Source organism: Neoarius graeffei, chromosome 20 (genome assembly GCF_027579695.1).
Source record: "Neoarius graeffei isolate fNeoGra1 chromosome 20, fNeoGra1.pri, whole genome shotgun sequence".
Taxonomy (NCBI): domain Eukaryota; kingdom Metazoa; phylum Chordata; class Actinopteri; order Siluriformes; family Ariidae; genus Neoarius; species Neoarius graeffei.
In genome coordinates, this window is record NC_083588.1 from 13,323,291 (window position 1) to 13,347,992 (window position 24,702).

The following is a 24,702-nucleotide window of genomic DNA, read 5'->3' on the forward strand; positions in this document are numbered from 1 at the left end:
CCAGCTTCTCACATCTCCCAAAAAAATGTACTGGCTATGCTGAATCGACTCTAGTTGTGAAAGAATGGAGCCGATGGACCAGAATGACTTCCTGCCTCATACTCTGTGATCCACCACGATCCTGACCAAGAAAAAAACGTTTACTTGAAGGTGAGCGAGTGAGTAATTGTTTGGTTGTTTCATCATTTAATGTGTCTCTGTTTAGCAACAGCTTTCTTTCTGCAATAGATTTGTGACTTTTGCTTGCGATAATAAAGCACTTGAGCGATGTAAACCCAAACTCTTTAAGCCTTTCGTTTTCATAAAATCTGTGAAATTTAGTTCCCTCTGAAATGGTCATTGTGTGATGTTGATTTCTGTAATATCGCACTAAATATCAGGCCATTCTGTGGCTGGGAAGTTATTTAACTTGAGGGGATTAAAGCAAATCATGTGCATGAAATCACTCACCACGCAGACAGAGGAAGTCCGTGTGTGTATGCATGTGTAGGTTTACCTTGACTGTGCGCTGACAGTTCCATCATTTTGTCGCTAAACAAACAGCTGATCACACCGAGGTGCTCGCCGACCGCTGATATTTATTAGTTTGGTCCTGCGTTTCCTTAATATATAACATAACGTTTTTTCTTCTCGCTTTCTGTTACTGTAGTCGGTCTTTGACGTTTCATTCGCGCGCACACGCCTTCCATTTTCCTCTCCTGTTTCAAATTTGTATCCTACAATGCCTTGAGCAAACGGGGAAAGCCCACCACATGACGCATGACGTCGGATCTTGAATTGGGTCATGGTGAAGCAGGAAAAAATAGCGGAGAATTTAGAGCCACGTGGCCCTTCGAATGGCCGTGGAAGTCTGTGATTCAAATTCAGTAGCTTTCAGTCCATGAAACAAACAAAATTGGGTGTCAGGGACCGAAACTTTAAAAATCTGAAAGGCGGTCTACCTTTAATTCCCCCAGACATTTGACTGGGTAAAAGACATTCCTTCATCTTGAGTGACAGCTTGAGCCTGGTCTGGGTGGCGGTGGATCCAGTGCTTATTCTTGGAATTAGATCGGACATGACGTGGTTGGGCAGTGCGACTTATTTATTTATTTTATTTTTTAAACATAAAACCTGTTATTTATTCCCAGATTGCATCTAGAGACTTCCTATTCAACGCACTCAAAAAAAAAAAAAAATTTGCACAAACTGAAGGCGATTTGTTGAATAACTGAGTCAAGCCATGGTCTGGGTCTGTGTGTTTATTGCAGTTATACAGTAATATTCACAAACCACATCTGTAAACGTCAAGCACGATATCACCGAGCTGTACACAAGCTAAATAAATAATTTACGAAACGATATTAACGCACACCAAACAACATACAGTCCCGGTCACAAGCACGTTGGATTTAGAGAGCGAGAAACCTAGCACAAGACGGGGAGAGAGATTTCTCAGATATTTCAGAACGTTTATTTTATATACACATCAAAAGGCTGGGGTGATGAACACTGGCTTCAAGAGACGCACACGAGCGCTTGAGCTGGCTGTCTAAACCATTTGTTTGTCAAATACTTGTTGAAAGTTTTCCCAGCTTACCACCTAAACAAACACGCACAGATTTGCCCGACAGGTCCGTCAGCGCCCAAAGATTACTCGGTAATAAAGCTCAGAGAGCACGTCCGAGCTGAAGTCAAATCATAAATTTAAATGAAAACCCCAGAACTTGAATACACTCATCTGTAGTTCGATATAATTATCAGACGTGCGAGTTGTTGAAGGATGATAATGCCAGAGATGCCTACTAGTACGGATTGGCCGTATTTTGTACGGAAAAGTTACGTAAATACGATGTTACGGCAAACAGTGTTATTCTGTACGGAATTATTATAAAGTCTTAAAAAATTCCAGTGAGTTTTTTTTAAATGTCCAAGCGACTTTTTCAATCCATGTGCGATTCACGGCTAGGCTATTTATTTTTACGACAACCACACATGCTGTGCGTGACATGCACAGATTCCGTACATTTGTTCGCGCTGTTTTCGATACGGTAGAATGGCCGTGCATTACACCCAGTCAAAAGGGCAATGGATACGCGCACTGCAAACTGTGTAGAACTGACATTAACATCACTCATGGTGGTCGCGATGACTGTACGCGGCATGTCAACTACAAAAAACATGTGGAGTATGCTGAAATGGCGAGTCAGACGGAAAGTAAATCTGGGGGTATTCAGCATTTTTTTACGAAATCTGTGGATGAAAAGACACGGAACGTGACACGTGCTGAAGCGGTGATGGTTGACCCATGCTTGGAGTTGAACTTGCCAATTAGTGCCATGAAATGTGAGTTAAACTTATTCAGTTTCTTTTTACATGTCTGATTTTTATTCACTGAAATATCAAACACTGGCTGTACTTCTTTAATTCAAAGTCTTTTCAGTGTTGCAAGTGCAAATGTACATGTAGTATGATCAAAAACAGAATTTTATGATTAGTGCTGTTGGGATTGTGGCAAAAAATTGATCATTCCACTGTTTTAAATACAATTATAAATGTCATTTTATTCAATGTCTCTTCTGAAGCATTATGCTGAAGTATTTATATATTGGGACATTAACAATGTCGGACTCTCTTTGGCATGAAATAAGAAATTTTTTAAAAATTTTATTAGAATCCGTTAACAGGTAGAACATTTTGCCAGGCAATATAATATAATATAATATACTTTTGAGGAGTTACATTCAATACCAATGATTGGTAGTCAACCGTAATGTCTGCAAACAGGGAACACTATTGTATTTATAAAAATGTGATATATTGTATGCTCTAGAAATTTGTTGAGTGGAAATTCAGTTGAGATGGCTGCTCGCGTTTTGTTTATTCAATTCACACAAAACAGTTCTTTTTAATAATTTAAATGTTAAACATATTGTTATATATATACCTCTTTATAATGGAAATGCGCATAAATTAATGTTACTGAAAGTCATTCCAAAATACTGAAAAATGTTTTCAAGAATACTGAAATTCAAAATTTGGGGTAGGCATCTCTGTAATGCTGTTTAACAGCTCTGCCCAATTAGCAGTCTACTTTAATCTAATCAAATCAAACTAGAAATGTGCTCTCGTGTGCCACGTCAATGTTGTTTGTTTACGCAGTTACTCAGATGTCGGCTAGTATAGAGAGCCGAGACTAATTAACCTTGTCGCATAACGACAAAATCTAGCGCATGAACACTGCTAGCTAACACCGAATAATTAACACATGCAAACAATTACGATTCTTGCGACTTTTAAAGCAATGCATTTTTTCAAAAAAAAATTTTGCCTCTGTGGCGTTTTTGGTAAAAAGATGTCTGGAAAGTTCTACTGAGAGCTGCGTTTGGTTTTAAAATTGGCTTTTTGATGACTCGTTACTCGGATTAGATCGGTGTGGTGAGCCAGGTCAGATCAGATACAATGCGACCACGTTCAATTGTACACCACAATTTCCACTCCACTCCAAGTCATAAATGGAACAGTACATCGTCAGTGTGTGTTACAACACAACGACACACTTAGATTTCAAGGTTTTACTCACGGATTGCACATCTGTATGATCGAGAAGTTCGAAATAGACATTCACACACAATACAGAATAGTGTGTTTAGTGAGGAGTTTGTACATCTTGGTATCTGTTCGCGCGGCAGTCCAGTTACCTTCTAGCCGGTGTAGTGTTAGCGAAGGCCAATGCTAGTGCAGGACAATGCTAGCACAATCAAGCCAAATGTTATGATAATTTTCCTGTAATTCCCTGTGCAGACACCTGTCCTCCCATTCTCACAGGTGGTGAGAATGGGAGGACAGGTGTCTGCTGAGCTCACAATCAGCACAGGATCCCCACAGGGCTGCTGCCTTAGTCCCAAACTCTTCACCCTGTACACCCATGACTGTGTCTCCACCCAAGATAACACCATCATCAAATATGCTTATGACACCACCATCCTGGGGCTCATCCAGTGGGGAGACGAGTCAGGGTACAGGACCCTGGTAAACAACATTCTTGTCTACAGAGAGGAGAACGACCTCATCCTCAACACAGACAAGACCAAAGAAATAATACTGGACTTCAGGAAGAATCCTCCCCCTCTACAACCTCTCATCCTCAAAGGGACTGAGGTGGAGAGGGCCGACAGCTACAGATTCCTGGGACTGCAGGTTACCGTACATCTGACCTGAGCTGGACTCAACACCACAGCCACAGTGAAAAAAGCCCAGCAAAGGCTTTATTTCATCAGGCTGCTCAGGAAAGCTGGTCTGAACCATCGCCCTCTCACCCTGGCCTACAGAGGACTGATAGAGAGCCTCCTCACCGCAGGCATCACCGTCTGGTACGGTAACACCACACAGGCAGAGAGGAAGGCTCTGCAAAGAGTCATAAAGACTGCGGAGAGGATCATAGGGACAAAACTTCCTTCCATGGACTCTATGTATGTGCAGCGCTGTCGGAAAAGAGCAGAGGGAATCATCAGAGACTCACTCCACCCAGCTCACTCTCTACTCAGACACAAACACTGCACGTACAACCTGAGACAGCAGATCGGACAGCATCACCACTCATAGAACACGGTTCTTCAACAGCTTCTTCCCTGCTACAGTCAGACTGATGGCAAAACAAAATTATTGAATAAGCGTAACAATAACCATTACTACCTCACTTCGCTTGTCATATGCAATATGTGATGTACTATTATCTGTGAAACAGGATTGTGTGTCATATACCCTTTGATAAATGTGCAATATTTTAACCGTGCAATATCCCCACATAACTTTCATTCCCCTCCCAAAATGTGCAATATTTCCATATAACTTTCCCCTCTTTTGATAATCCAGGAACAGCATTCAGGACTAGCCTTTTATTTTATTAATGTTATTTAACATTTGCCCTCTCCTTCTGTTTAATACTTGTATTTAAAATTTTGAGCATATAACCCCCCCCCCCAACATATTGTATAGCGTTTCAATATTTTTATTATAGTGTTTTTATTTTCTAATCTGTTGACTGAGAGAGCCCTGCACAAAAATTCCAATGTGTCTGAACTGTTGGTTTATGCACAAATGGCAAATAAAAAAACCTTGACCTTGTAATTTACTGAGTTGCTTTTAAAATCAGCATCGGCAACTACACGCAACACAGCCACCTGTTCTCTCAAAATTTTTCGCTTTTAATGAAGCAAACTTCACGGACATGTTTTTACAAACTGTCACTAGCGTGGAAGTTTTACATCTCCAACGTGTCTCTTTTCCAGTTTTTCGATGTCCGTTGGTATGTTTTTCTCTTGTAAATATGCGTGAAGAATATATAATGAAGTTTTGGTAGCCTTCCGGGTGTTCAGCACGTCTTTAGTTTCAGTTTTAAGTTTATTTATTTAGTGCTTAAACCTAGCACTGAAGGGCGGCACGGTGGTGTAGTGGTTAGCGCTGTCACCTCACAGCAAGAAGGTCCTGGGTTCGAGCCCCAGGGCCGGCGAGGGCCTTTCTGTGCGGAGTTTGCATGTTCTCCCCCCGTGTCCGCGTGGGTTTCCTCCGGGTGCTCCGGTTTCCCCCACAGTCCAAAGACATGCAGGTTAGGTTAACTGGTGACTCTAAATTGACCGTAGGTGTGAATGTGAGTGTGAATGGTTGTCTGTGTCTATGTGTCAGCCCTGTGATGACCTGGCGACTTGTCCAGGGTGTACCCCACCTTTCGCCCGTAGTCAGCTGGGATAGGCTCCAGCTTGCCTGCGACCCTGTAGAAGGATAAAGCGGCTAGAGAGAATGAGAATGAACCCTAGCACTGGATTAGCCTCGTCGTCTCTCTTTGCTGGCCGACAAAGAAATGATTGTGCGCATGCGCAGCAGAAAAGTTTTGTCACTGGATCTTGGCATGAGCTCCGATGTGTGACGCCGTGTTGCCTTGACAACGTGCAATATTATAACGATATTGCACGCTCATTCTCCATTGGGGAGAGTGGCGTAATACATGGAGGATAAGCGATATGATAATATTGTATGTCATCAGTAAACTCACTAGAAGGGAATAGAATACGTTTTTATTCCACGGAAAAATGGATAATAATTAACAATAAGTCCTGAATGGCCATTTGATTGAAAACAAAACGGTGTTTTCTGACTTTTGCACAGTACTGTAATTCGCAAAGTAATACCTGAACTGAATTAGCACACTACAATCTGAACACATTAATATTTAAACCTGAATAATTATGACATGATGACACCTGAACAAAGGCGTTTACAAATGAAAATCTGAACACAAACACAAAGGAACACCTCAGCACAATTTGAATAATGAGAAACAGCTGAATACAGAAACACAAGAACCTCAACTCTAACTCTTTGTCCTACCAGTCGGTCCATATTGGTTCCTGCAGCAGTTGTTGGCTTTTCCTCTGGACTGAATGTCTTCCTGCTCTCTCAATCTCTGTCAGTCTTACACTCTCTCGTTCTCTCGGTGAGTGCTTGGTTCTACTGGGGGCTGGATGAGGATTCCCATAACCCTGAAACACCTGCACTCACATGCAATGTACATACTGTGATGACTGACAAGAGAGTGTGTGTGTCTTACCTTGGTCGAGATGCTGATGCTGTTCTCCTGCATGTGCATGATGGCTTCAGAGATTTTCACAGCGACAGAATCAGCAGCCAGCTCCACATTAAACGGTCCACTGAGTCTCTCAGCCAGAGAGAGGAGAGAGTCTGGCACAGACGAGTGCGTCATTTAACCATTATTACAAAGGAAAGAATAAAGCTTCCCAGAAAAAAGTCCTGTCGCTATTATTAGTTCTGTGTGCTTACAATTATCCTGCACCTAAACCATGGCCCTCTACCCACCTTTAGCCATGCATTAGGTACAATAGTCCTTAAGCAAAAACACTGCCCCTAAAGGCCTCTGCATGCTCTTGCGACAAGGCTTTCGCAGATGGCTTTTCGCAGACAGTTGTAATTTATCATTGAGCGAGGAGTAATAGGCGTACGCGGAAGTGCGTGTACAGCGGATGTAGAGTGGACCAATCAGAGCCCTCTTGTCTGCGACGCTGTCTGCGAGGCTTCTGCGGTGGTCACAATTTTTGGGAGGTGCGCGCAGAGCGTCTGCGAAGGTAGGGGGGGCTACGCAGACTGAGTAGTTGGTGGGTGTGCTTAGTGGCGCCGTCTGCGAGGACTGGGTTGTCAGCATAAATTGGCCTTAAGACTCGTCTCACACATTTAAATTTCTGGTGAACATCATGAAGTTTGTGACAAAGATCGAGATACAACTGGGGAAAAAAAAAAAGTCAAAGTCCCTCCCATGCCAGGACCTGGTCTTTCCAGGCAGTCTCCTATCTAAGGGCCTCTGCATGCTCTTGCGACAAGGCTTTCGTAGATAGCTTTTCGCAGACAGTTGTAATTTATCGTTGAGCGGGAAGTAATAGGCGTGCGTGATATTATTCACCGCCACAACGCAAGGGCGCGCGAAGTCGCGAAATCGCTAGGAGTAGTTGGTGGGTGTGGTTAGTGGAGTGTTTATCCTCTGGTTACTTATAATGACTAGAACTGGAGTCGTATAGATGTACGTACTTCCTCACTTCCTCGATCAACCGCTCTTCATGCTGCTCCATCTTCGCTCGTGTTTTAAAAAATGGCAGTCGTGAAAACAAACCAAACCGGGAAAGTAGGGAAGCGGAAGTGCGTGTACAGCGGATGTAGAGTGGACCAATCAGAGCCCTCTTGTCTGCGACGCTGTCTGCGAGGCTTCTGTGGTGGTCACGATTTTTGGGAGGTGCGCGCAGAGCGTCTGCGAAGGTGGGGGGGCTACGCAGACACCATCTGCGATGCCGTCTGCGAGGACTGGGTTGTCAGCATAAATTGGCCTTAAGTCTTCAAGGGACATTGGGCAGCACCAAATCTCCATTTCTATAGCCCTCAGCCTATTGCCTAGCTAGGGTTACAATGAGGGACCAGTCCTCTTTAGAGTTTGACTCCCTACTTGCATCCGTATTGCCAAACTTGAAATGTGATTTATTGTCAATTACTTATTTAATTATTTATCCAACCTATGCTTGTCCTTGTCCAGTCTTTTGTATGTTACTCCTCTGGAGTAGTTCCTAACAATGTCATGGCTCAAATATATTCACATCCCTTCAAAAAGTTTCCTTAACCATCAGCCACTTAGCAAAGCACTGACCCTTCTTGTAGCTCACCAATGAAGCGGTTCCACTCTGAATTAAGCTCTGTAAGATTGGCCAGACAGCCCTTCATGATGTTGAGGCATAGTGGGTGGCAGGACCGGAGCGAAGGACTCCCACTACATAGAGGACAGTACAACTGGCGCATCAAAGCCTGACCACATTCTGCACTTACACTGAACTACAGACAAACAGAAGAGAGAAACAGGGAGATTGAGACAGTTAGGAAAAGTCACTCTCTGAAAATAAAACAAAACATCTGAACGTGTCACCCACCCTCACATCAACTGGCCACAGCGATTGATAACATACTTGCATTACCTATATTATAAAACTAATGTATTTTGTGAGTGCAGAACATGTCGTAATGAATAGATGACATGAAGAGATGAGTTACTGCGGAACTGGGGAAAAAAGGGGAGAACTCAGAGAACCTGGGTCAGAGTTCAAGAAAACGACTACTCTGCGGAAAACAACCAGACCCCCCCCACTAAAGGGTCTGGATGGGTGAGATGATGGGAAAATTTATTACAACTAAAAAGAGAGATTAAAATGTATAGGGAGTTAACTCGCAAGACATTGAAGCTTCAAGTCAGGTATTTCTCTCAAATTTATATCAAATCCATTTCTTGACAGCTGGCAGCGAGTATGATGGACTCAAGGTTACTCGTTCAGCTACTAAATGTGTGAATATTTAAACAGTCAACACTTACCTTAATGGCTTTGTTAACAATATCTCTGCCTGTAGAGAGGCCTTGCACCAAGGCCCTCGCAGCAATTAAAGCACGAGACAACTACAAATAGAGACAGCAATGTGAGTACATAAATATTCACCCTTTGCTTGGAATAAATGCTTGGTTTGGCTGCAGTTAAAGCTGCAAGTCTTCTAGCATATATCTCTATTAAGTTTGTACATCTGGATCCAGACATTGTTTTACCCTTTTTTTTTTCTCTGTCAGATCCGATCATTTCAATTCTAAGGTCTCCACAACATGATGCTACCAGCACCATGTTTCACTGTGGAGACAGTGATTTCAAAGAGTTCTTTTCCACATCTTTGCTGAGCGTCCGAACTCGAAATGTGATTTATCCTTGCTTTTGTCAATTATTCAATTATTTATCCAGCTTATGTTTGTTCTAATTCAGGCGGTAAATACTGACTGCAAACACAATTTATATAAATTGTACATATTCCACTCATTCAACCCCCTTTCAACAAATGTAACGTTAAGTCCATTTCCGTTGCAGGATGTAACACGACAAAATGTGGAACAGATCAAGGTAATGAAGACCGATGCAAGGCACTGTCATTAAATTCATTGAGAGCACTGTTCTATACGCACTCCCGACATGTTTGTGATGTGTGGTGCGTGTTATCTGTGTGCTGAGTTTGCGTTGCAGTTCTCCGAATGGCTGCAGATGTTGTGTGTGTTTGCTTACACACTCCAGATAATCCACACTGAAGTGATAGTGAGGGTTCAGAAGAGTGAACACCCGCTCCACCAATCTGACACAGCTTCTGATATATACACCCCACCATCTCCACACACACACAAAACACTCACCATTACAGTGTCTACTTTCTGGATTTGCCTGATAGATCTTGATTGCTCTATACTGCTGTTCCTATGTCATCTCAGAGCTATCTGCGCTTATGATCAACCTTTTTCTTGCTGTCTACTGAATACTGTATGCTTTTTGCATACTTACGTCGAACTGCTGTGTCTGTGACACACTTTTCCGTTGAAGTGGATAAACTTACTGGATATGGTAGAGACTTGCATTTCCTCAGAACATGCTCTGATTATAAAACTGTTCTAACCTCATCCCAGGATTCATATTAACAGTATGCTCATGCCAAACATTGTGTTTTTTAAAATCTATTCAGTACAGTAGTCCATCCATAAATTTGCAGCAATTCACGCTAATTATATTATTTGAAGCTGGTCAACCAAGGTTCATGTTAATGAGTCTCCAATGTGTTCCAAATGTATTGCGTAAACACTCCTGTGAACAATTTTACAAATAAATTTGCTCATATCGAGTTGATGTGTGTTTATTTCCACATTTTGCTTCCAACAGAGTATTGGTAAATAGTGTGGCAGCTGGCCTGAATGTGACTGAAGATTGGAAAACACTTTGTAATTCATACTTTACTTTTGTCTTATCATTAGAATTGCTTTGGTTTACGATAACTAATGTAATAATGCCCCCTTGTGGGATCCTGGGGAATTTCTGTAGAACTCAAAGACAGCTTGAAAAGCACCATTCTTGGATTTTTTTTAGTTTTTGTAAGGTCTGTCCATCAACAAAATAGGAGGCAGTGTGTATGTGTATTTGTATGTATACATGTAAGATATATTCACATGCGATATACCTACCGAGACAAAGATATTTACTCGGGAGAAATAAATGGAAACAGCGTGGTTCTGTTCTGCTGTGGTGCGCACTGATATTTGCGGCCTCGGTTTGGATCCATTTGTCCCCTTAGAGGGAAGCATCATGGAAAATCAATACAAAGGTCTTCTGACTTATAACCTTCCTAAAATGGAATATTTGTATCCTGATGGGAGTGCTCTATTCCAGGATGACTCCACCTCCCATCGAAAGGGTAACAGTGGTCACCGAATGGTTTGATGAAAATGAAAATAATGTAAAATCATGTAAAATGGCCTTCAACGTCAGCAGATTTCAACACAATTGAGCACCATGTCTTGTGGCTACAATCATCAAAACACCAAATGAAGGAATATCTTTGGGTGAACAGTGTTGATCCTTCCAGTCTCGTCTCAGAGACTTGTAGAATCAATGACAAGGCAATATGAAGCTGTTTTGGCAAAATACAGTCATATCAGTCTACACATACCTGTATAGTATTGCCTCAGTTGCAGAGGTGGAAAGTAACGAATTACATTATTCGTGTTACTGTACTTGAGTAGCTTTTTTGTGTACTTATACTTTTTCAAGTAATTTTTAAAGAGTGTACTTTTACTTTTACTTAAGTATGTTTTCTTTTAAGTAGTGTACTTCGGTACATTTTACATCACAACCGTTACTGAGTAAAAAATAAATAAATAAAAAATAGCTAAAACGGAGAAGGGGAAATGCGTTCTGGAAATGAATCACGGGAAGGACAGTTGTCGCACGCGCGAGTCTCACACAGATGATGGCGGACATGCACCGGCGCTTTAAGGGGGGGGGGGCTCACGCCCCTGGGCCACAGCCAATCAGGGGCCTTGTAATATTAATAAAATAATAAACTGTCGGAATCGTGGGCCTACATTAATGTACGGATAGAAATAAGGTTAGAAATAAATGAGCGCACAGTAGCCTGCTGTAAGAGACATGGTGGATGTGGTTCGCGAAACGAACACCCACAACTGGACCAGAATAAAACGTAACAAAATGTAACGTCACGCACGAAAGCGCGCCAAAGACTGCAGACTACTGAGACACAAATTTAGAGGCTTTGAAAGATGAAGCGTTCACATGTTAGCGGGGCGCATAAAAGGAAAAAAAAAGAGAGATGCAGGTAATGATAGAATCGTTGCCTAAAGTCACAGACTTTTTTAAGGTAAGGATCACCAATCTGTTCAGAATATCAGCTACTTATCAGTTATCAGCCAACCAGCAGCTAGGCTCTGTGCAGCTAGGCTAGATATGCTATGATCTGTCCAACAGTAAAATAAATCAGTTGTGATTTGAATACGTGCACTCTTAGAAAATAAAGTACATTATTGTACCTTTAGGGGTACAATGACTTGCCACTGGGACAGTACCCTCTAAGGTACTTACTTGTACCTTTTATATACTGCTTGGGAACATATATGTACCTTTTTGACCTTAAAAAGGTACACTTAAGTTACCTTGAGGTCCAATAATGAGCCCTGGAGGGTACATTAGTGTAAATTGTACCTTGGGGGATAGAAATGGACTCCTGCTGTACCCCTATTTCTCACAGTGTGTCGTGTGATTTGAGTTACAATCCTGTTAGTATAATAGCATATTTCGATGGGGATAATAAAATGTCTAAAACGGCATCTACTGAAGAAATTGATGAAAAGATTGTAGCCTATAATTGTCACAGTTCGGGCAGCAGACAGAGTAAGCATACTGAGGGGAATAGCAATACAAAGCTAGCGCAGATCCACATTTCTCGCTAGCTGTGTTGGGTGTGTTGTTAACCCGTGTGGATTTAAGTGAAATACTTGAGAAGTTCTGTGGTCAAGACAACGTTTTAAGGTAAGGACACTTGATTATTAATGTTTGCCTGCCGTGGCTTGTTGTTGACGAAAGGCCCACATGATTTTGCCTTATGCAGCTACTGCTAGCGTCATGCTTTGAACTAGGTTAAGCTCATTTGCGCTAAAGGATGGGTTTATTGAAGGACTTTGATGTAGCTAGTTTCTTTTTAAAAAATCGTATGCTCAAAACAGTATGCCCGTGTTCATCATGTTTAACTTTATTCTTGATGGAGTGCGTGAAATATTGTTGCAAGTGGTATTTCTATGCAGTCATGTCAAAAAGGCAGTTGAATGCACGGTCTTCTTCAAGGAGAAGGAAGACTTGCATGATGCTTGAACACAGATCGGTAAAATAGACCCTAGTAGGACTTGGTTTCGTGTATTTCGGTCTGTAGAGTTAGGAGTTTGGCCGCTGTCCATGGTGTTTACGTTTCATGTGGCCGCCGAGCCAAGTACCTTCATCATCATGTTCCCCTGTCAAAAGTTAAACTCTCTAGGGGTGCTTCTGCTGTAGCAGTTGCAGCAGTTGCTCAAAGTTTGATTTGTCCATCATCATACGTCTTATCTGTTGGGTGTCTATGCCCAGCAGATTTTCCCATTTCGTCCATTTGTAACCATTTTTGTCAAACAGGAGCTGCTTTTGCACTTGGTTATTGCCCATCCGGCAAACGTGAGCAATATATTTTAGTTGTTGTACATAGCAGGATAGTTTTATATCCTGGGTTCCTGTCAGTTTCCGGAGGTCAGCATTGGACATCTTGTAGCTCCAGTCTATATCTTCATTTGTAGTGTTCTTTTGGTCAGGGGCATTCTTTCGTTTATATCCACCTTTAATCATTTTCCTTAGGAAGCCGTGCCACACTACCTCAATTTTGTGAATTTCACTGGATGATAGTTGCCATGCCTGTGTGCTGTACAGGAGGCGAGATCGAACGCATGCCACTAGGAACTTTATACGGCTTTTTAGTAGTATTCGGTGGTCGGTTAGAACGTGTTTCAGTTCATTCCATTTCATGAATGCAGCACTTATCCTAGCATGCAGGAAGTGTGAGGATTCATCACAGTTGCTGACATTATAACCAAGATATTTAAAGGTGCGGACGTTTTTAATATTAGTGCCGCCAAGGGAAATGATACTTGGTTTACATTTGATATCCTCATTGATGTTAAAAGCCATTGTTTCTGTTTTGACATATGATATTTGTAAACCAAAGCGGGTGTAGGTCTTATCATACAACTGAAGAATATTCTGAAGCTCCTCGATGGATCCAGCGAGTATGGCCTGATCATCTGCGTATAGAATCTCTGTTATGCAACCCTCTCCTGATGCTCGTGCTTTTGTACGCATTTCTCTTGTGGATACCTCATTTGGAATGCAATATCTGAACTTGAAGCCTGTATCTGGGTACAGTTTTGATATCTCATGCTGTGCAATCCTGACAACAAAGTCCATATAGATATTAAAAACTGATGGCGATTCTAGGGCACCTTGTCTTGCAGTGAATGTTTGTTTTCATGCCGCCGAGCTATTTTTATGTATTTTATTTTTTAAAAGGACTTGTCTGTAGGTGTGTGTGTTTTATGTTTACAACACATAGGTCTACATTAGCGCACGCGCGCTTGTGTGGTTATCTCTGGCCATGCCCCTGCGTGAAAGTTACGCAGTATCACTGTCCCGTCCGTGGTAATAATCAGAACCAGCTCTGTAATGATAATGCGCGCGTTCTTCTCTCCCTCTGTGGTTGGATGTGTTGAGCAATATGAGCGTGGGCCTTGCGCAGCTACGCTGAGCCAAACGTAACCTATCATAGGCTTCTAGGCTAATTACGCGCTTACACTGTAAATGCTTGACACGTATTGCAAATAAAATAAAAGTGTTTTCCTGGCCAACGGTAAGGGTAGGGTTGACAGGTAGCCTATGAGGGGCCTAGCCCCTGGGCCACGGATGTTGATAAAGCGCCCCTGCGGACATGGAGGAGACCGAGGAACCTGTGGTGGACGACCCTGCAGAAAACGCAATTTCTTCCAGTAATGAAGTGCACCCCTGGCCCTACATACGTGATCACTTCAGCTTCGTAGAGAAAAGGGGTGACAGTTTCATTATGCAATGCAGATTATGGTCCGATGACGGTATGAGGAAGAAAACAATGTGGGGGTGATTGACAAGTATGGGCAGATGGGCTACAATTATTCGTCCATGCATGTACTAGTATACAGCATACCTACAGTAAGTGTATGTACAAGGTAAGTGTACCTAATAAGCAGGCCATCGACTACAGTAAAATAAGTAAGTAAACTAATTAAAAATAACTTTTATTGAATGTCTGCTCTTCCATACCATCAAAACGCCGGTGTGTGTGAGTGAAGCTTGTCAGCAGGAACTGACTGGTTTCCTCAACAGAAGACAGGAAGTCAGCTTCACTCTGCCGTACCAGCGTTTCTTCCATCACACTTGTACAGCACGTGTAATCACGAGGACAGAAGCGCAGGTGTTCACCTGCCAATTAGAGCAACATATATTACACCATGTCCAATCAAAGTAAAATATGCGACACACCAGCCAGTAGGAACATAAAACCAAATGATATTTCACACCAGCTAATATGAGCAAAATACATTATACACCAGCCAGGAAGAGTAAAATATATCAGACAATGGTCAATCAGAACAAATACAGAGTATCATGAAGCAGGCAATCAGAATAAAATATATCAACCTGAACAATAAAAGCAAAATATTGTCATAGAATTGTGAATGTTAATGGAGATAAGAACAATATGATTTAATTTACATTATGTAACTTGAATTTGAACTCGATGGTAACGTTCTGGCCATCACATTTGAAGAGGAACTACACCAAAAGGGAAATTCGGTGTTCAAAAGTATGCAGGTTTTCTAAACAAAGGCAACAAGTGACTACAGTTACTTGCTTTTGGCTGTCCGTCGAAAATTCGACAATGACGAGGTCCTCCTCTTCGTTGTCTTCTTTGCCTTCCCAGGTCTTGCTGTTGTTGCTGTTGGGGTTGTCGCTGTCTCTCATGTGCCCACTCATGAGAGAGAAGCCCTATCCTGGACTGGGAGATCCTGGGACAACGACAACAGGCGAAGGGACCAGGCGTGGGAGCAGAAGGAAGGAATTGCCCAAGGTGTCGTCAGGCCCGTTTCTCCTCCCTCAACCCGGTTCGTTCTTCCTCGAAGTGGTGGACTCCCTGGAACACAATCCGCCTCCAATTCATGCGGTCCTCTGTGAGGATCTCAAGGTCGGCAGGAGGAACGTTGCAGGACTGCAGGGACTGCTTCAAGAAGTCCTTCCAACGCTTCTTGGGTCTTCCACAGGAGCAGGTCCCTTCTGTGAGTTCTCTGTAGAGGACCATCCAGGGCATTCGGTTGGGGGCCATTCGGATGACGTGTCCAGTCCATCGGAAGACACGACGGAGGATCGTGGACTCCGCGCTTTTGCAGTTAGCCTTACTGAGGATCTGCGTGTGGGGGATCCTGTCCTCCCAAGTCACTCCGAGGATGTGTTGGAGGCAACGTGTCTGGAAGGACACAGCCAGCACAAGGATTTGTTGTTGACAGTGGTGATGAGGGTGCGCAGTCCTCATCCGCACTGCTTCGCTCCCCGACGGGGATCCAGGTGGCAAGCAAGAGAGCAGGACAACCAGGGTCAACGGGGAGCTGCACCTCCAATGTTGGTTCCCAGGAGGATGGGGGTATGTGCCTGTGTTGGCCACAGGAATCGCCGGAGCATTTGGACCACCTGGCTTTCAGCCTGTATTCACCCTTCCACCAGTGATTCCATTCCTTGCGGGCATCGAGGTTGCAGGATTTCAAATTTGGAAGGGTGACTACAGTGATGGTAAACTTTCATGTAACTACCTCATAACTAGTTACACCATAACCACTACTTCAGGTTGGACGACAGAATCACTGGACAAACTCATCGAGAATAGGACACGTGTACCTTCCCAGTTAAATGTTCAGCGTTATCTTTATTTTTATTATTTTATATTATTTTAGACTAAAAATAAAAACATTAACACAATTCAATAACATGGAAATATAGCTGCAAACAGCAATTATGGGGGTCCAAACACTTTCTGGCGCCACTTCTTAGTGATGGAAGAAATCCAGAAGCCACTGAGACCATCAACACTTGCTCCCTTGATGAGGTACTAAATTTGGCGGCAAAGCATCAAGCCGTTGCTGAGATATCGCCTCACTTCCCGTTTTCAGTCGTCCTCCCAAGTTTGGTGTCAGTATGCAAAGATGTTGCTGAGAAATGGCTTCAGTTCCTGTTTGATGACTTTGCTGTTAAATTTGTTTCCACATTATGGACAAAGTATTGCACATATCAAAAATTTGAGAAACACGTTTTGTTTGGGTTGGTCTTACCAAGCTGTTAGAGGTGAATTTAGGCTAACTTCCTGCTCCGTCACTCACGTACTAACTTTGGTATGACTCCGTTACACTGTTGCTGAGACATGCCATCAGGAACCAATGACTACTATGTCTTTGTTCCAGCGCTGAAGTAAAGTGTCATATTATTGTTCATCAGTTAGCTTAGGTTCCTGTTACTCAATTCAGCTGAATTGTTTACGTCATGGGCGGCACGGTGGTGTAGTGGTTAGCGCTGTCGCCTCACAGCAAGAAGGTCCTGGGTTCGAGCCCAGCGGCCAGTGAGGGTATTTCTGTGTGGAGTTTGCATGTTCTCCCTGTGTCTGCGTGCGTTTCCTCCGGGTGCTCCCGTTTCCCCCACAGTCCAAAGGTATGCAGGTTAGGCTAATTGGTGGCTCTAAATTGACCGTAGGTGTGAATGGTTGTTTGTCTCTGTATCAGCCCTGTGATAACCTGGCGACTTGTCCAGGGTGTACCTCGCCTCTCGCCCACAGTCGGCTGGGATAGGCTCCAGCTTGCTTGCTACCCTGTAGAGCAGGAAAAGTGGCTACAGATAACGGATGTATGTTTGCGTCACTTGTTTTTACATACAGTATGCACGATATGGCCAAATGTTTGTGGACACATGACAATCACACCTGTGCTTTTAGAACATCCCAGTACAGATTTAGCTCTACTTTGCTGTTGTAATAACTGCCATTCTTCTGGGAAGGCTTTCCACTAGATTTTTGAATGCAGGCCACTCAAGCCCCTCCACTCCAACCTTGGCAGACCATGTCTTTCTGGAGCTCGCTTTGCTCCATAACTGTAATGCTGGAACAGATTTGGGTTCGGCTCCTAACTTCCTGACTTACTGAAAGGAAATTGTAATGCAACAGCGTCTACATGTATTCTGTACTATTGTGCGCATCCAACTTTTGACCATTAAAAAGACAGTTGTATACACTTTACAGGACGTACCTGAAGATACCGATTTCATGATAACGTAATTTGCACAGAACACAAGTCGCACAATACCTCATCTCATATAAATGTGACACTGAAAGTACCAAAAGTACCTTTACTATATTTTTTTAGCCACCACTGTTATTTATGTCTTAACAGGATATAGTTATTTTCATTTCAATGCTGGCCAATACCCTGCATAATTTTTAACATTACTATTATTGCGTTTGTTTGTTTGTTTGTTTGTTTGTTTGTTTGTTTGTTTGTTTGTTTGTTTTTTATCCTTTATTGTCTGCAGTAGCTTTGTGCACATGACAAAGTTATTGTATTTCGACGGTATATGTGTGTTTGGGAGAAACAGCAGAAGCTTGATCAACATACAGGCTCAGTATTGATCTGCTCTCTCTCTCTCTCACACACACACACACACACACACACACACACACACACATGTAAATCCTCCAGTCTCATCCCAAATTCTCTTCACACCTTCAGTTCCCCCTTTTGTTCTTTCCTCCACTGCCATTAATGACTCTCATCATCCTTCTCTTCACCATCTGCTGCCCTGACCCACGGGACCTTACACACACACACACACACACACACACACACACACACACACACACACGCACGCACGCATCCCTAAAATCTCTGGGCAAAAATTTCTATGCAACTGTTTCTGATAAATACACTCCAGAGAGTTGGCTGTCCACACACACACACACACACACACACACACACACACACACAGTTTACACTCTTTGTCGAGTCCCCCAGTCAAGCAAATGTAAATTAATCCAAACACACCAATATTGATCTGCTCATGATTTCATGGACCTTCCAGGAAGCACATACACATGTCCAGATGTCCAACTTTGACTTGAAACGTGATAGAGTAATAGTTATTTTAACTATTGAACTCACATTATTTACTATTAAATGTTGTTGTAATGCTTCAGACATACAGTCACATGACTTATGCTTGCTTGATTTTTTTTTAATTAACACATGCAATACGCACCACTGTTTCACAAAATGGACAAGACCCTTCCACTTCAGAATAAAATATATCAAATGAAATAAGGCTGGGGGAAAAAAACAGACACACACACAAAAGTCCACAATGTCTGACTTTTAAACTTCTGAACAATATTAAAATCTGAGCTGCTGTTTAAAAAGGGCAATTTCAAAACATCAATCCATAAAAAATCAATACATGACAGTCATTTTTGGTCATTTCTGAAGCATAAAACTTAATTTCAGTGAAACTGCAAGAAAGTGTATTTATTTTGGGTTCTCAGTATTACCGCTCTTCCAATAACAGGAAACTGAGCTATCATGTAGGTAGGGTCCAATCCACTTACATTTTTTTTTTATCTTTCGTGACTATTCTCGAAAAGCTTCTCTTTCCTTCCTTGTTTCTTGCACTAATAAGGACACTTATCCAATTTCATTGTGCTTTGTGCAATGACAATAAAGGCATTCATTCATCACCCAGGTTTAATATCTGATTGGCTTTGTCAAGTTTGTAAAATGGAAATTATAGCTTCGTTCATGAAATTTAGAAGAAAAAGATGCTGTTTGGTAGAAAAGTGGTCTTGGGCATTGTTTGAATAGGCGAGACACCAGAGGAGACTGATTACAAAATAGGCTAAGTGTATGAGTATGAGTCTCTTTTGTGTGTCTACTTTTATTGATATAAATGTATGTTGAAAGAGTGGTGGAATCTCTCTCTCTCTCTCTCTCTCTCTATATATATATATATATATATATATATATATATATATATATATAGAGAGAGAGAGAGAGAGAGAGAGAGAGAGAGAGTCTGTATCATCATAAAACACGACATTAAACATCTGTATGTTCACCGTTCATTGAGGAGCTTTAAACTGAAAACTTTAAACATGATAATTTCATCCAAAGTTCTGTCCAAATTGATTGTGCAATTCTCAAGTATAGGAGAATGTTTATTCTGGGTTTTTTATCTTAATATTATAACACCTATTTAATATTAAATGAGTAAATTAAGGAACTCAAAGGGCATCATGAGTAACTGATCTGACACAAGTATTAAACAAAAACCTGACAAATCTATACATATAGTACATTTTTACTTCATCTGATGTCCAGGATTTCCATATTATAAGGCAATTCCTCTTCAACATTTGCACAATGATGGGGTTTTTGTGTGCTGAATGGGGGGACACCACACACACACACACAGGGCCGTAACTACCATTGAGGACACCGAGGTCATGTCCTCGGCATTTTTTTCCCACGGTATTTTTTTTTTCGCTCAGAGATGTGTAATTAATATATGATGAAAATCGTTCTGACTTTGATCGGTGGAAAATTCTAAATTCAGCTTGCATCCCCCTGTTCTCATTTGTTTGTCTAAAAATAAAGTCCACATAATCATTTTTAAACGAAGATGAAATATCCGACATTGGAAAAATTTCATATTAGGCAGCCTCGCGATAGTCAGCTAAGCACCACGGGATGTCAAGAGCTGAGAAGTGTTCTCATTAAGGTCCGACTCCGCAGCCAGTCAGTTTGTCAATTAGTCGTGGAATCTGAAAATTGACATAAGATGAAGAAGTCTACTACACTAAAACAAACCAAACTCACTTCTGGAAAGTCAACAAGTGAGAGAAAAAGAAAGAGGGAAGAAGGTGAGTTAATTTTGCCAGTCCGGAATGCTTATGATCATTAACAGTGCAATTTTAATTAGCATTTCAAGCAACAACAGTCGAAGCCACTTAGCTAGATAGGATTTTCGTTTTCCAGGCGGCACAAACTCTTTTATTCTCTCTCATCTCGATGTGATTTGGTGCGTTTCAGATCAGAAAAGGCTGGACAGTCGTGACCTGTTGTTTATGAAGTTATTGGATACTGACGAGACTTGAGCAATTTTGCTAACTTACCAGACTATAGGCTAACGTGAACACAAGACACTATTGTTTTGATCATTGGTTGTATTTTCGAACGGAAATGAAAACGGGTAGCAAACTTATGTTCACATTTTATTTACAACATGATGCACCGCCTCTGACTGCTTTCTGTCAATCATGAAGAGCCCAGCCGCGTTCACAGCTCCTCCTCCAATCACCAGCTGGAGATGAGCCTCCTCTCGGGAAGTCTTGTCCCGCCCCTCTTATTGACTCCCATCTCCAGTGAGGCTCAGTCTCCGAATGTGGCGTTTTAGTCGGTTTTGTCCAATAACCGTCTAGTATTTTGCTATTGAAAAGGGCAGATATTTTTTAAAAAGCAATTGAAGTCCATTCAGGCTCGGCTACATTGCGTTGTCACTCTCACTCACTCATTCACACTCACTCACACTAACTCACTCACACTAACTCACTCACACTAACTCACACTGTCTCACTCACTCATTCTCACTCACTCGCACCCACTCATTCTCACTCACCCACTCATTCTCACTCACTCGCACTAACTCACTCACTCGCACCCACTCATTCTCACTCACCCACTCATTCTCACTCACTCGCACTAACTCACTCACTCGCACCCACTCATTCTCACTCACTCGTTCTCACTCACACTAACTCACTCACACTCTCTCACTCACTCTCTCACTCACACTAACTCACTCACACTCCATCACTCACTCAAACACTCACTCACAAAATACTTTTGTGATCGTGCAGTTTTGAAATTGTTAAAATAAACATGTTCACCTACATGTTCATCTTGTTGGGCTTGTGATTTTGACTCGTTTCCAAAATGTATAAAAAGTCACCATATTAGGACATTTTTTTTTGGCAAATAAGATGTATCGCAATGTTTGACCTCGGTATTTGAAAAATCCTGGTTACGGCCCAGCACACATACATAAAGCAGACTTTAGGTCCAGATGCATGTAAAAGTATGTGGAGAGAGAGAGAGAGAGAGAGTGTGTGTGTGTATGTGTCTGTATGTGTGTGTGTCTTACCGGACATGGCGTTGAGGGGAGCGCTCGCGCTGTAGCCCTGCTCTCCGTACGCGCGCCGTGATTCGGAGCAACTCCGCGCGCTAACGGAGCCGAACAGCGCGCACACAAGTACAACACGCACGAGCTCCAGGTGCCCCAGGACCACCACTGTCTTCCTCATCCCCATCCTCATTCCCATCCTCATCCTCATTCCCATCCACCATCCACACTCACACAGCGGGCTACTGAAAACTTTTCTCTTTGCTCATCAGTCTGGACGGTAAACACGGTGTAAATCGCCCTCACTTCCACAAAACACTTCCACACCTCTCACCGCACCGCACGCGCACTGCACCGGACAATAACGGGCCCTTCATCAGTTGGTGTTTTCGGGGCTTGTTGATGGCGAGCTCCTGCTGCTGCCGCTCTTTGTCTGAGCGCGTCAGAGATCAATTCTCCAGCATCCCTCCCTCTCTATACAGAACAATGGGACAAAGAGAGAGAGAGAGAGATGGTGGGACGGGGAGGAGAAACAGATGGAGTCAGATGTTTAATTAAAAGAAAATCTGAATTGCATTGCATCTGGACCTAAAGCCTGCTTTATGTGTGTGTGTGTGTGTGTGTGTGTGGTGTCCCCCCATTCAGCACACAAAAACCCCATCATTGTGCAAATGTTGAAGAGGAATTGCCTTATAATATGGAAATCCTGGACATCAGATGAAGTAAAAATGTACTATATGTATAGATTTGTCAGGTTTTTGTTTAATACTTGTGTCAGATCAGTTATTCATGATGCCCTTTGAGTTCCTTAATTTATTCATTTGATATTAAATAGGTGTTATTAATATAAAAAACCCAGAATAAACATTCTCTTATATTTGAGAATCGCACAATCAATTTGGACAGAACTTTGGATTAAATTATCATGTTCAAAGTTTTCAGTTTAAAGCTCCTCAGTGAACGGTGAACATACAGATGTTTAATGTCGTGTTTTATGATGATACAGACTCTCTCTCTCTCTCTCTCTCTCTCTCACACACACACACACACACACACACACACACACAGAGTTAATACTGTTATTAATATTTCATATCAGTGTTCGAAATACCCGTCTGCAGTCTGCATTTTGCAGAATGATTTTCAAGATTGCAGAAGAAAAATTAAACAACCTGCAATTTTGCAGAATGAAAAAATCAGGCTCAGCAAAACCGGCAGCCAGCGTGACTCCAACAACAACAGCGACAGGTCGCGCGTCCGCGCGGGGGACAAAAATGAAGACGGTCGCTGTTATAGTTGCATACATATATATATTGGTAAATTGTATAGGTTTGTATATATTGTATTGTTGAATCATGCAAAATTATACTGATATTATATCCCTTTTGAAGACAGCAACAGTACTTTAACTTTATTCATAGATACTTTTGAATATTTTGTTTTCTCATACCAAGCTACACTAATACATGTTTTGTGTACATGTTCTATTGTTTTTACTAGTGCTGTCTTGCCTGTGGTGCAGACTAGCACAAAGTAAAACAGTTGCCCTGTAAGACAAAGCTCATAGGTTCAGTTCTGTAGCTCTCAGTAGTTCTGTAGCTCTCAGTTCTGCCATGATTAGTTTGTACCCAGTTCTTTGTTGTTAGTTTAGAGCAGTGAAGCCCCTGCAGTAGTTCTCAGTTCAGTTCATGACCTTGCACTTTAGAAGCCAGGCAAACACCGTGAACCCAAACGTCTTTCCATTTGCCAGTTGGGTTTTATTCCATAATGGCATCAGTTCTTTGCATCATCGTAAGATGTAACAGAGTGTAGAATTGAAACCTTGATTTCAATTTAAAACTACAGGTTGCAGATGAGGTGGCACGGTGGTGTAGTGGTTAGCGCTGTCGTCTCACAGCAAGAAGGTCCTGGGTTCGAGCCCCGGGGCCGGCGAGGGCCTTTCTGTGTGGAGTTTGCATGTTCTGTCCGTGTGAGTTTCCTCCGGGTGCTCCGGTTTCCCCCAAAGACATGCAGGTTAGGTTAACTGGTGACTCTAAATTGACCGTAGGTGTGAGTGTGAATGGTTGTCTGTGTCTATGTGTCAGCCCTGTGATGACCTGGCGACTTGTCCAGGGTGTACCCTGCCTTTCGCCTGTAGTCAGCTGGGATAGGCTCCAGCTTGCCTGCGACCCTGTAGAAGGATAAAGCGGCTAGAGATAATGAGATGAGATGAGGTTGCAGATGCAAACACTGTGAATGAAGTACATTTTGGGTAACAATCTATTGTTCAAGGTAGAAACTTAATCTTGACAAAATGTAACATGACGTGTAACATGAAAATGAATGTTTTGTTTCTTGAAGAACAGTTGTGTTCTATTTTTTATTGTGGTGATACCTTTATTAGTATGTTGTGTGGAAGGATAATGTGTGGGTGTGATAACTAGTACATTTATGAATTAGTTGGTATACTTCAAATTGTAGTAGCCCATAGTGTCAGGGCGAGGGGGATGAAAGACCTGTGGAGGTATCATGGAATGATAACTTTGCTGCAGAGAAGGATCTGTGAAGACTGAAATTAAAAATAGAGTGAGAGAATAAAGAATTACAGTAATGCTATGAGTTGTAAAGCTAGATATGATGTAAATATAGGCATTATTAGGTTGAGAAGGGTGTAGTATGGAGGCTTGTGTATTTGCAGAAAATATTTTCAAATTGCAGAACAAAATTTTGACATTCTGCAATATTGCAGAACACTGGAAAAAAGTATTTCGACCACTGCATATATTCATTCATGTCTTCATCCACTCTTGTTTCTCTGTCATGTGCACAGCCTGAGATTCCCAGTGCACTCTGTTCAAGTATATTTTGCATATGAAAATGTTTAAAATATTTATAATCGTCTATACCTTGCATTCCAGGCTCCAGGTTCTTTTAGATCAGTGCTTGTAAAAGGACCAAACAATTTCAAAATCGTGATTTATCCAAACAATAAACCACACCCATTCACTCCATGTTTTGT

At 42.1% G+C, this 24,702-nt stretch overlaps 1 pseudogene; it reads right to left on the reverse strand.

Moving 5' to 3' along the window:
• Positions 1-4,304: 4,304 nt before the first annotated feature.
• On the reverse strand, positions 4,305-21,951 carry LOC132869020 (glypican-6-like; annotated as a pseudogene).
• Between the last annotated feature and the right edge of the window lie 2,751 nt (positions 21,952-24,702).